Raw genomic sequence first — 13,549 nt, forward strand, 5'->3', positions numbered from 1 at the left:
TCAAATTGCAGCTTGTTTTTGAGTAACAGAATATAGTAACTAAATTATCAAGAGGTAGGCTGTAGAAAATAAATGCTTTACGTATCACTTGAATTTATTGCATACTTGTAGTAAGCTCAATAAATACAAACTTATTTTTAAGGCATCTGTACAAGAGATCGACCGCTATTCCCGACTCCAGTAATAAATTACATTTACTGATAATTTAAGTCGACCTTGTGAAGGTCTTTGGACAACGCTTAAATATTTAAACAACCTTTAATGCTTCAATATTTTGACAAACCTTGCCTATTTATCTAAAATATGAAAACATTATAATTAGAAAAGCCACATTTTATTTCATAATTTGTATACTCACAATCAATAACATAATAGCATTAAATCGAAGTGTTTTATAAGCTGCCATTTAGTATAGAGTTAAACTTTACTCGCATCATTGAAAGAGACAACTGTATGGAACAGCAGTTATTTCTAATTACACTGTTGTTACATACAGTTTGCAGAGCGGATAGCACTCTTAAAACATCCATTAAAGTACTTTTACAGTAGCTACAAAGCGATTTTTATATGTATCAGACACATACATTGCATCATTGATAGGAATACATGAAGCTATACAGAATAATAGCGTAATTGAAAACAAATATAATAGTTTTAAAAGGTTAATGTTATAGCTCCTTTGTTGCCAATTAATGTATGATACACTCGGTACAAAAATTAAAGGTAACAGAAATAATAAACAACGTAATGATAATACAGTAAGAAAAAGCGTTGTCAAAAGTCGGATTACTGCATATTAAAACTTTATATTACAAATTGTTTACTATCTGTCTCTGCAAACTATGTTCTGTTGGATATTGTTGGCATGTTGCAATTTAATAGAAACAAAGTAAATCGCTTTACAATACAGGGTAATTAGCAGATTTATAAATAGTTGTAAAAGCTTTAACCCTTTTAAACCGTTTAATTATTCAGTGATCATGGTAGTTTTGTGTTTGTAAGAAAACATTTCCGAAAAATTCTTGATGCTTTTTTTATTTCATTAAAAGAAAAATATTAAAAATCGTCGTCGGCCGGGAGTAACATATGAAGAACACGCTTCTTTGATTAGAGGATGTATGACGTGGTTTCGACAATTTAAAAGGGGCGATTTCAACGTAAAAGACGAATGGACCGGCGCAACTGTTATTACACAACGCTACCACTTACTAATAATTAATTTAAACTATGCATTAATACAAAATTGTCCGGAGTGAACGAGAAAACACAGGATGAAAGGAAATGGTTTCGTTATACTACAATTCTTTGTCTCACACAGCAGATCGAGAAAAATACACATTGAAATAGCTTTAATGGAAAATTTACCGCACACGCCGTACTCTTTAGACATGACGCCATACTGACTATTGCCTCTTCGTATCAATGGGGCACGTAGTCGCAGAGGACTTCAATATTTTAGAGGAATTTGGAAAATAGTTATACAAATCTCGCAGAAGAAAAGCAGTCTTTCCAGCAGAGTGTTCATGAATTATCTGAAAGAAGGGCAAGGCGTGTGGAAGCAATTAACTATCAAGTGAATTCAAATAAAAATTACTTTGCTTCAAAATTATGTAGTTTTTTTTACTAAAAAACCGGAATAATCTATCTCTTATGAACATGTTTATTTTTAGTTTGTGTTTTTACAGAAACGTACAATAATAATACGTTCCTTTTAATACATATCTAGTGTATAAAAATTGGTTCTTTTCGTGTCATTTTCATAAAAACCTAAGGAAATCGTTCAATAAATCTTTTCACATAAATTTCTCCTTTAAACGCGTATGTCCTGTAGTGTATATATTATACCTACTATATATGTATATATGTATGAGTACGTATAAACGACACGTATAAAATTTTCTGCGCTGTTACGAGTTTCCTGCAGCATTCTCTAGACAGATGTTTGAAAGTAGGTCACTTTTAGCGATGCTGACATATATTACTGAGACTTTTAATTTAAAATTCGTTCTGCTCTTATTAATTTCGTCGTATAAAGTGCAACGTCCTCGTGTTTCAGACTAAGGACAAGATATATTTTATGTTAAAATCCTAGACGTTTTCTTTGTTACTTATTCGCATACGTAATGTGTTTTTGATCACGTATACCAGAATTAGCTCGGTAAGAGATGTAAAAGTTCTTATAATACGAAACAATAATGTAAAAAATGGAAACAGAATTTAGGAATGAATGAAGGTAGTGGAATTAACCCTTCCACTTGTTAATAGATACTTCTGCTGATCATTTTTAATTTTATTGTGAAGCGAACCATAGGAGAGTGACACCCGATAACAATTATTTAAAAAAAATATTTTTATAAAATATCTCATTACTTTAATCGAGGTATCATTAAGAAAATTTTCTTTGGAATTCACAAAAACCTTCAGATCAGCTTGGTATAATTAATATTTTTTTTAGTTTTGATTAGTTGTTATTTAATATTAACGACCCCAACCCCGCAGCCTTCGTCCTCGTCATTGTCGTTTCAGTTTACAGAATACCTCTGCAAAGCTTCCCCCAAAGATAAGGCGGAGGAGGGAGGTGTAGCATAATCGGCAGGCTTGGCAGGCTGGTTGGTGATCGCTGTGTGGTATTATAGTAAGCAGAGATTGCTGCTGCCAATCCTCTGGAAACATGCTTGTGAGCAGTAGCAATCCCATATAATTAATGCAAATCGATTTCCGATATTCAGACTTATGTATAATTAATTTTGTTAATTATACATAAGTCTGAATATCGGAAATCGAGCCCGCGACCGCCATCACAAGCCTCAGTTACTTCTACCATAGCACTCTTTCTGTAAAAAGTTATTGACCAGCTGCCAGTCAGGTAAAATAATATTTTGTAAACATCTGTTTTTTAAAAATTATTGTTTAAAGTAGAGGAATATTATTAAACGTTGTCGGTAAAGATTTGGCTTGAATCGTCTGAGTTTTCGGATCTTCTCAAGACGATTAAAAAAATTATCAAGACATTGTTATGCTGTTAGTCGAATATAAAATTTTTAGAAACTATCACGTATCGTTTCGTTACTTTGTGCAATAATATAAGTAATGTTAGTTCTTGTTTTTTCTATATACACACTTGCGTAGTATTCTCACGGTTATATTTAAGTTAATATAATATAAATAATAACTAAGAATATTATGTTAATCAACGTAGATGTCGAAATTACTATTTTACAAATAACATAAACTGTACTGTAATAGGTGACCGTAACAAATAATGTAACGCGAGGCCAGAAATATTTTTTAAATCGTTCTATCAATATATACTTTTGTTTATATTGTTGTTTAGGGTTCATATATATACAAGCAACCTTAAGAAGATTACAACTGGCGCCCAATGTGGGGCGCTTTCCCTGCGCCCATGTCCCGGGAATTACACTTCGCAACATACTGACATTATATCACATGTATATACTGTAGATTTTAATACTACACTACTTAAGACTGTTAATATTAAATAAAGATTTGTTTTTTTTTTAATATATTGTATATTTTAAACCGCCAATTCTGTATAATTGACATTAACAAATATATTTCTGATTTAAATATTTTCGCGAAAATAAAAGTTAACAAGGGGTAAAACTACGTCAGTTATATTTTACATTTATGCAAAGTAATATCACCTTTAAGACAGTTGTATGCGAAGAATATAAATTATTGCTACAAGTCATGAAAAAGTTGTTTGGAATTATCACTAATTTACATTACATTTTTTTATTACATTATTTATAATACGTTTTAACTTACGCTATATTTTTTATCTTTTACATATACAATGAGACTTGTTAAAAACAAATATTAAAGAAAACAACTCTTATCCATTACATTAAAAGCAAGATTAAAAAAAGAGAATGATGAATAGTTAATTTCGTTGCGCGGGCTTTCAATTAGCCATATTAGACGGTCTTTAATTTAGTTTTTACTTCAATATATATTATACGCCGCCTTCATTCGATCCTATTTTGATTATATCATCTGCGCTAATTATTTAATTAAATCGTATACATTTTTTAGTAAAGCTATTAAAGATCTTTTGGTAATTTTTTATAAAATATGTAAACAAGTTTAGTTAATAAAAAAAAGTTTAATTTGCAATCACATAACGGATATATTTGTGGTATGAAATAATTATTATTAATCAAGAAAATATCAGCCAATGCCTTATTATTTATTATGATAAATTCAACAATTACTTGTTTTTTTTATTTTCGATCATTTCCATTTTAGTTGTAAAACGCCCACAGCTGTATGTATATATATATATATATATATATATATATATATATATATATATATAGGATTACCTTACTTACTTACTTACCAATAGAATTTCAAGAAGATCGGCTGGAAGTGGCGTGCGAATAACATAAACCGACAATTTAAATAAGATCGTCTGTCCATCTTGAGGTTGGACGCTGTTCTTTTAAGATAAATTGAAATAATATTAATTAACATAATAAATAAATGTATTTGAATAAACAACAGAACATTCACAGAGAATAATTTTTGTCTAAAAGAGTTCGTTCTTAGCGATAAGATTGTTTATTTTACATTAGCAATATCGTTATAAATATTTTATTGTTAGGTTATTTGAACATACAAGGTTTAAAATAAAGTTACGTATTTTTATTTTCTATAAATGTTTGTAAATAGGCGTACACGAACATCTGGAAACACTACACTATTGTTGACTTTTGTTATTACTTTTTTATTAAAGATCTAAATCTTACAAAAAAGATTCTTTAACATAAAAATAATTATTGATATCTATTCATTGAATTATAATTAAGCTTGAAATTTCCTGATTTAAATATAAATTAATAGCACGTAAATTGTGTTTCTTCTCTTGTTCTTGTTATAGAACAGAAATTCTCCAATTTATCAGAGAGGAGGTACATGGAATAACATTCATTATGTCAGTGTCTACGAGTTACGAAGAAAGAAATTTAATTTAATTAAAATTTATATAATGAGCTCGCAAATGTTATATAAATCAATGATTTATTTTCTTACACCAAACAGGCAAATCATGCTTTGTTCTAAAGGAATAATCTATAATATTTCTACTATAAAAAAGACCCAACATGTGGGTGGGCATGTTTCCATGGTACACTTTTAAAATACGAAAACTAATTTAATTTTCTCAGTGGCTTTTTTTTCTGCGGCTTTATAGTGTTATGCAAATGAAACCTTCTACAACTCCATGCCTTAATGAAAATTCAGATTTGCCGTGTGCGAGATATTACACCAATAACACTGTAATTATGAGAATTCATTTCTAGATTACATTCGTCTTACTGATGGATAAAAGATATAGAAAGATATAGGTTACGTATAGTTAAATTATGATAATTTTCAGTCGTAACTTTCACTCCTGTATCCTTGGGTCCGTAAGGCATGTCGGGAGAGAAGGACAACCACCTACAACGCATGTGGACAGACGACTTTGTTAAGGTTGTGGGAGATTCTGGATGAAGACCGGGTCCTACTGGTTTTATTGGTAATCTATGGGGAGACCTATACCTCGCAGTGAATATCCTATCGCTGAAATGATGAAGAGGATTACATTTACCATATTATATTGAAAAAAACCAGCTTTTTAGCCCAAAATAATAAATTATAAGTTCTGTGATTTGTATTCGATAATCAATACATTTTTACGTCTTTGACGAAATAATCCTTTGTATTTTTAATATTAAATAATATTTAAATGCATAATTTTCCACCTGTCACTCTGAATTGTGTTCGAAATGTTTACGGATATCAAAATATTAAGCTCTTGTACCATTTATCTTTATATCTTACGTGGCCTATTCTTTTATGTTTTTGAAATCTAATCACATCGACTGCTATATGTGAAAATTCTGTCCCTTTTCCCTATATTCATGATTCAATTAAGCGTCATGTAATTTTAGCAATAGAACGAGGCACCGCAACGCTCGGAGGGCGAAACTGTAGCATCCGCGCAGCACATTTAGAGCTTCACATTCATTTGTATAAATGTTGTCATTTCATCGGTCTTGCTGGTATAACGTTTATATTTAAAATTTCCTTTTTTTTTGCATGTACGTTTTTGCTACCAGACAAAAGTTACCCCGACCTTCATTGGTCGTATGCTAATGGAGGGATTTCATTTGTGAAAATAATTCACTGGAGAAAACGTGCAACTTTATATAGAATAATTAAAAAGTAATGTGTATTCCATCAGAAGTAATTTCAAAAAAATGTATGTGGGCCTTATATAATAAAATTTAAATTTTATATATACTTTAACAATTATATTATGTGAAAAGGCAGAAATATATTTAGTATTTTTCATTTTTAACATTTATTTTTTTATTTCAACCCAGCGGTAGAGGACAGAGACTTGCGATCAAAGGTCGCGTGTTCGATTCCTGGGATAAAATCTTATATAATTAACTTTGAGCATTAAGTATAGAAGGTTGCCACTTATGGCAGGTTTCCAGAGCAGGCAGCAGCGTCCACTGCAACCACAATACAACACTGTGGTCGCCTACCCACTTGCTAAGCACGGCAATTGGTATGTCCACCTCTATCCTGCAATCGGCGACTAAGGGCGTCTGAAACGGCAATATATGTTAAAGTATTAATAAGAAAACGTTTTCATCGACGTATTTTTATCTAATGAAATATAATATATATAGTGTACTGATATAATCATTTATAAATACAAGATATAACATAAAGACTTAATTATTAAATAAATTTAAAATAAAATTGTATTCGTATGAAGAAGTCATTTCATCATGTGTGTACGAATTAGAAATATATTAGTAAATTGTAATGGATTTTGTGTTTGTTTTTTTTTTAATTTTTTGTATTCCGGGCAACATGGCCAGGTTTTTGTCGCCATATTTAAAGATATGTTTATGGATAAGTGTCATTTTGAAAATCTCTGTTTTGAAATGATTCTACAAAATGAGTACCATAGTCTTTATAGGCACAAAAAGTTAAGTCTATTGTAAGGAAAAAAGAAAAAATTCAAATGATTTTGAAAATCGAACACCGATTTATAGATTCCCTATGAAGTATCCAGGAACTACTTATTCTCAACGTAATAATTGAAAGCGCACCACATTTATTCCAGGCCGCAATGTGAAAGCGTATCGTCGCAAGTATGTAAAACTAATTTTCTTTAAGAAATTGAATTCTCTTCTCGTCATTCACGACTTGTGCATATTGAATTAAAGTATATATGTGCGTAGAATTTTATATAATAGATTATTTCGTATGTAATTTTTACGTAGTTTTTTGTGCAATGCTACTTTATCATTCAGGTGATTCAGGCCACATCGGTAAGCTCAAATTCACTCAACCAGCCGTACAAATGGCTTGGCTTGAGACTTCTTTATGATATTGAATCAGGTACGCGGAGATCCGCAGACGAACGAAAGTGATCGTGTCAGTGGACAGACGACAGCGCGTGAGACAGATTACAGGTGTGTCTTCAAGATTCTGGAATGGAGACCAAGGACCGGCAAGCGTAAGATATCTACTAACAAGGCGGAAAAACAACTTTGTACAGGACTCCTCCAACCGTTCATATAGGAAATCTCTAGGGAAGGCCTTTAACCAATAGTGGACAATTTACTACTGAAACTATGGTGATGATTGACTTCTTCATTACTCGATGTTTCTGACCTTTAGATGCCCACTGCAAGTCATAGGATTCCACTCCAAATATGGTGGGATATACCAAAATCATCACACTCGGCAGACGGGTTGGCGATCGCAGGTCTCTGGAAAATTGTTTGTTAGCAGTATCAATCCTATATCATTAAAGCACAAGATGTCAATATTATAGAGTTGTTTTGTCCCGAAAATCAATCCTGCGGCCTACGATCGCAAGTCTCAGTCTTCTACCGCTGGGCTACCGACGTCCTATTCTCTGGATTTTTTCATTTTAATATAATTTACTCAAAATTTAACGTTCTTATTTTAATATTTATGTACATCTTAACAACAAAACAATCGTTATAGACAGCTAATAAATTATTTTATGAAAGTTGAGCTATTTTAAAACGCCTCCCATTTGCCTATGTGCCCGCTATCGTTCCAAAGGAAAGCTCGAATGCCCAGTAATTGGCACTTGGAAACCATTGATCTGGAGTATAAGTAATAAAGTATTGAGGCATAGGTTAATATGTCCTGATTTACCACAAACAATAGTCAAATATAAAGCGTAAACGAAAATCTAGTTAATATAAAATTATAAATCCTTTTACAAGCAATCATAAGTTTTCATCTGCGTGTGCGATTGAATACACTAAGCTGACATTCGGAATTAGGTCACTGACAGCTAAGCTTTAGACTCGTCCAGTTCGTTAATACAAAATGAAGACGACATCATTAGGACCGGATCGTGTTTTGATTAAAACTCCATATTCGTTTTTAGATATTTATGTAACACTTATTTGTATGAAAGTTATAGAACTAAAATTATTTATAATTTCTAAGCAGTGTTAATCTATATGCAATTGGTTAAGGGCAAAACTTTAAAAATTTTACCTCTATCGCGAATCAAATTTATTTATTCGAAATAAAAATAAAAGTTTTAATTTAGCCATTAATTTATTTTTCCTATTCGAACGTGGTAGGCTAATAATCTTTGACAGTACAAATTATGTTTAAGGGGATTGATATTAAACAAGAAAGGACCAATATCTAGCCACCTCCGCACATGCAGTGGTTGTCGTGCATGAAAGTGCACCGCCCGCCAGCCCGCTCGTAAATGCGCATGCGACAGACAATGCAAACTACACAACCGCCACCGTAAATTCACTCAACACGTGTTTCACCCCTCCACGGGGCATCTTCAGGAGTTGTTACACAGATTAATGCTAAACACCGAGTCGACTCGGTGTTTAGCACTAATCTGGTGGTACGTTGCGTTACTAATCTGGTGGTACGGTGGCGGTTGTGTAGTTTGCATTGTCTGTCGCATGCGCATTTACGAGCGGGCTGGCGGGCGGTGCACTTTCATGCACGACAACCACTGCATGTGCGGAGGTGGCTAGATATTGGTCCTTTCTTATTTAGGATGGACTTCCGCAATGTAACGCCTGAATCCATTAAATGATATTAAACAATAATTCATTTTAATATGTAGGATCGCGTTTAACATTCGAATTTTAAAAATTATTTATTTTTTATATGGCTTTAATTTAATATTTAATTAACCTATATAAAGAGACGTGCGGCGTCAATATTTTAGTGAAAGTGATGAAACTAAAAAAAATTATGTATTAAATTTCAAAATACACACGTGTTGCAGGAATTCCTGTAATAGAAGCCTGTCTTATGCGCGAGCTTTTTCACTTATCGCTTAAGATAACCCTGCTCGTTTTTATAATCAGTACAGGATGATTAGTAATTAATAAAAAAGCTTTAAAAAGGTACAGTTTATTTGTCCGCAAAAAGCTTTAATGCTTTTCATTCAGTTCAATCAACCAGTACAAAGAATCACTCTGAAAAATGTTACATTTTTTTTTCATTCAAGTGCAACTGGCCAATAGCTTCTTGCAGTACAGAAAACAGATAATAAGCAATAATTAGTTATAAATGTAGTAATCTGAATTTTGCAAACGCTTTTTCTTGTTATATTATCATTAAGTTATTTCATGTTTATAAAATTATTAACTTTTTAATACGATGTAACATACAATTACTGGCAGCAAATAAGCTAAATATTCACTTATTTAAAGCTTTTATAACTTTAACGACTCAATCTGTTGCATTTTAAAGTATTTCAATGACTTTTAAATTTACGCGTATATTATTTATGTAATCCTTATATTTTTAGCTCCTTTTAAACGGACAACGTGGGTAAATTTTAAAAGGTTTAATAATAAAAAAAGTTTTAATGCTTTTGCAGAATCCGTAGTAACGAGTATTGTCCATAGTTAATACCGAGGTAATTGAAATAAAAAAAACTCATAAAGTATGACACAGAAAATGACTGGATGCTTTCATGATTAATCTTTAATTAAACTTGCTAGACCACAGGATACCGTAACTTTACTCTCCGTAGATTAACGTACAATATTTTGTAGATCTTTTTCGCTTACATACTGTAAACAAATTAAGTGTTTTTAAAATTTGATCAATAATAATTAAAATTTTAAAAAGGACAATTATAAAAGAAATTTAGTGAGTTTTACACGTATGTTATTTTTATTAATTTATACCGATGCAAATTAACGAATAGGATAATTACAAAGTTTTATTAATATTTTATTTGAATATAAATTAAAAATCAAATTTTATGTAAGTTCTACTGAATTTCTTACTACTATGTAAAAATTAATATGAAACTTTATGAACTCATTTAATCAAAATATCAATATTTAAATTACACGAATTTAAATTGGAAAATAAAATATACGACGTAATTTGCGAATAGCGAAAATGTTCCACAGATAATAAAAGAGAAAATGAAAACAGAATTTTCGGTTAACCGCCACTACACTATAGTTAAATAAAACCAACCGATGGCGCAAAACCGCACAACGGGCAGCAAAACACAAATGTTACTTCACGCAAATTCAAAATAAATTTACGTCACGAGTAAGAAAAGAGACTAAGCGTTTAGTGTTCCGAGGATGGAACAAATGCAAGCTTTTAGTGGCCGAGTTTAAAGGGTGATATGACACGACGACACTAGTATTACAAAACATTTCTCATATTTAGCGACTGTCAACCATGATTTACACTTAGTGGCAAAATAGGGTTGCATATGATACGTTTGGAATGTAACATTTCTTTAAATATAACACATAACATATATATTCTGTAATACTTATACACATTGTATTAAAATAAATGTTAGATGATATATTATTAAAAAACATAATTCGTCATTTACAAAATTATACCGTAGATATTAAACTTTGACCAACATGTACTTGAGCCTAATCTAAGTAAAAATATGAATAAGCAGACAGTGAACGGAATTCAAATTAAAATTTTAGTGTTTTGTAAGCTGACTCATCAGAAAACCAACGATGATAAGTTTTATTGATGTCTTCTTCACAATGAGTTTATGTCATAATATTAAAACGATTTATTTTAAAATATAATATTTTAAAGTTGGTTTGACTTTATATTCAAATAGCAGCTTAATTATATACCAATATTAGATCGCTGGCGTAGTGGCAGAACATGCACCTATAATGTAGGTGTATGTATGACTTCGTCAAAGTCGTCGGATAACGCTAGATGCTGGTGTTCGATATAATGATGCATGTTTATGTTACCTCTAAGTATTATATTTTTATGGAGAGCACTTTTGTATCGAAAAATTCCTAGTTGCGAAGTGGTGAGCCGCTTCGTTGTAAATATTTGTAAATTTTTTTTAAATTGTCTCCATTACGTCAAATTATTTATAATATGATGTTAACCTGTGTTTTTAGAAACACGTAATTTTACCTAGTACCACTGTAAATTTTACACAGTGTGTCGTTTGCAATTACCATAAGAAGAATGTATCAACTTAAGCGCAGGTTTTGAAATAAGTATGTACAACTTAACACAATAGTTAGACAGGTGCTTTGAACGCTGTACAGAAGACGTATATAAGAGTATATCTGGTGTTTAGCAATACATTTTTACCTATTAATATAACCTATTGTTTCGGTTTTTAAAATACAAATTCATAACTTTGTGCATAAAATATGACACTTTTATAATAGTTTGAATATTTTTAGGTATAAAAGTCTTAAAATGCGTAATATAAGGTACATTTGCTTTAACACGTGGTTTCATAGTTTACATGTGGTTTCAGAAATACTAAATAACGTAATGATAATATAATAAGAAAAAGAGTTTTCCAAATTTGAATTACTACATGACCTACATGACCTTGAGGTCTTGCTTATTTGATCAGATCACTTTATTGTCCGTAAAAGTTAATTTTCTAAAACATACCCTGACAGGTCTTGATCAGACTGAACGATAAATAATATCAAAGTTTTTTTTCTAAATGTTACCTGAAATCCTTACATATATCGAATAGATTACAGTAGAAATAATAATCCATATATAATTTATATTCATGATTTCAATTAGTCACACTTGTGCCCGCATAATGGTTTCAAAGTATTTGATTTCCTACTCGTTAAACGTTAACGAGTTATTCAAGTGAAACGTATCAATTCTTCCACATAACTACATATAGAAGTACTGAAAATGTTTAATAATCGATACTAAATATTTTTATTAATTTAAATCAGGGAGGTTTGGTGCAAGGATAGCTTAGTGGTTAAAGCCTAGGAACTAAGCCTTAGCTTAGGAACGTAGTACGCGAGTTCGATTTTTAGCAGAGATCTGCTGCAACATTGCATGTGTTCTCCAATGACGAAGGAAAAATTACGTATATAGGCGGATCAAGGGACCAAAGGTCCGAAAGAAATGCGACGATTACCTATCCACGTGAGGCTCATTATCCACTCAGGGTCGATTATGAACCACTTGTATACGTCATGAGAACAATCCATTAACCTTTATCATTAACCCAATACAATTGTAACCAGAATCAGATTGAGCTTTTGCTTTGCTCTTTTTGATTTGAGCGATCCCCATAATAGCATTCTTCAACCTAAAGCTACAAGAATTACAAAAGCACTCTTATCTGAGGAGGGCCCACAAAACCAGATGATTTTTTTCTTGTGATCACTTTTAGATTCTCCTAAGATCGTAGATCAATTAGGTCGCACGTTTTATTATCATTTAAAATTCTTAAAACTATAATAATAATTTTTAGTTGGTGTAGTTAAAGTTTTTTTAAATTCATTATACCTATAAAATCATTGAGAGAAATTGCATAGAAGTGTATTGTGATAATATACACAGTTGCCGACATAAGAGTTACTGGTTTAATGAAACTTAAAGAAAGGTGTAACAAGCTTATGTTTTTTTCTAGTCCCGACTTTATATTTATCGCCTTTTTTTTTAAAACACAATGTCCTTCAAAGGTACGTTATACAATATTATTCGATTGTTATTTTTGTTGTGCATTTAAAATGGTTTATTAATTAATTAGAGATGTATGTACTTTAGAAACCTACGTCTGCTGAAAACATATTTAAATCGTGTATTTTTTAAAAAACAGTTAATGAAGACACTTCCATCAATCAGTTTCCTGATTGTTATCGATTGAATTTATAAGTAGACGGGAAAGAAAAAGCTTAAAATTATTTATATAAAATCGCAATCTAAGATGTAAAGATCTTGAATGCAACTGTTAATCCAATTTAAAAAGTTATCGCGCTATTACAGTATATTGAACATTTACATTGTGGAATTGAATTTTCGTTGTAAAATTCTCAGAGCAGTTGTTACCAACGTAGCTTACCGCAAGTGTAACATCCTCTTGACTTTATATAACTCTGATTTTAGATGCTTATTTATTCATGACTACAAGTAATGTAAGTAAAATACATACATCGTAGCAAAAATAGTGTTTTTTTTTTAAAAGAGAATGACT

Source organism: Battus philenor, unplaced genomic scaffold (assembly GCF_028537555.1).
Source record: "Battus philenor isolate CCGP_79_NKW_IND1 unplaced genomic scaffold, ilBatPhil1.0.hap1 SCAF_14, whole genome shotgun sequence".
In the NCBI taxonomy this organism is placed as follows: Eukaryota; Metazoa; Arthropoda; class Insecta; order Lepidoptera; family Papilionidae; genus Battus; species Battus philenor.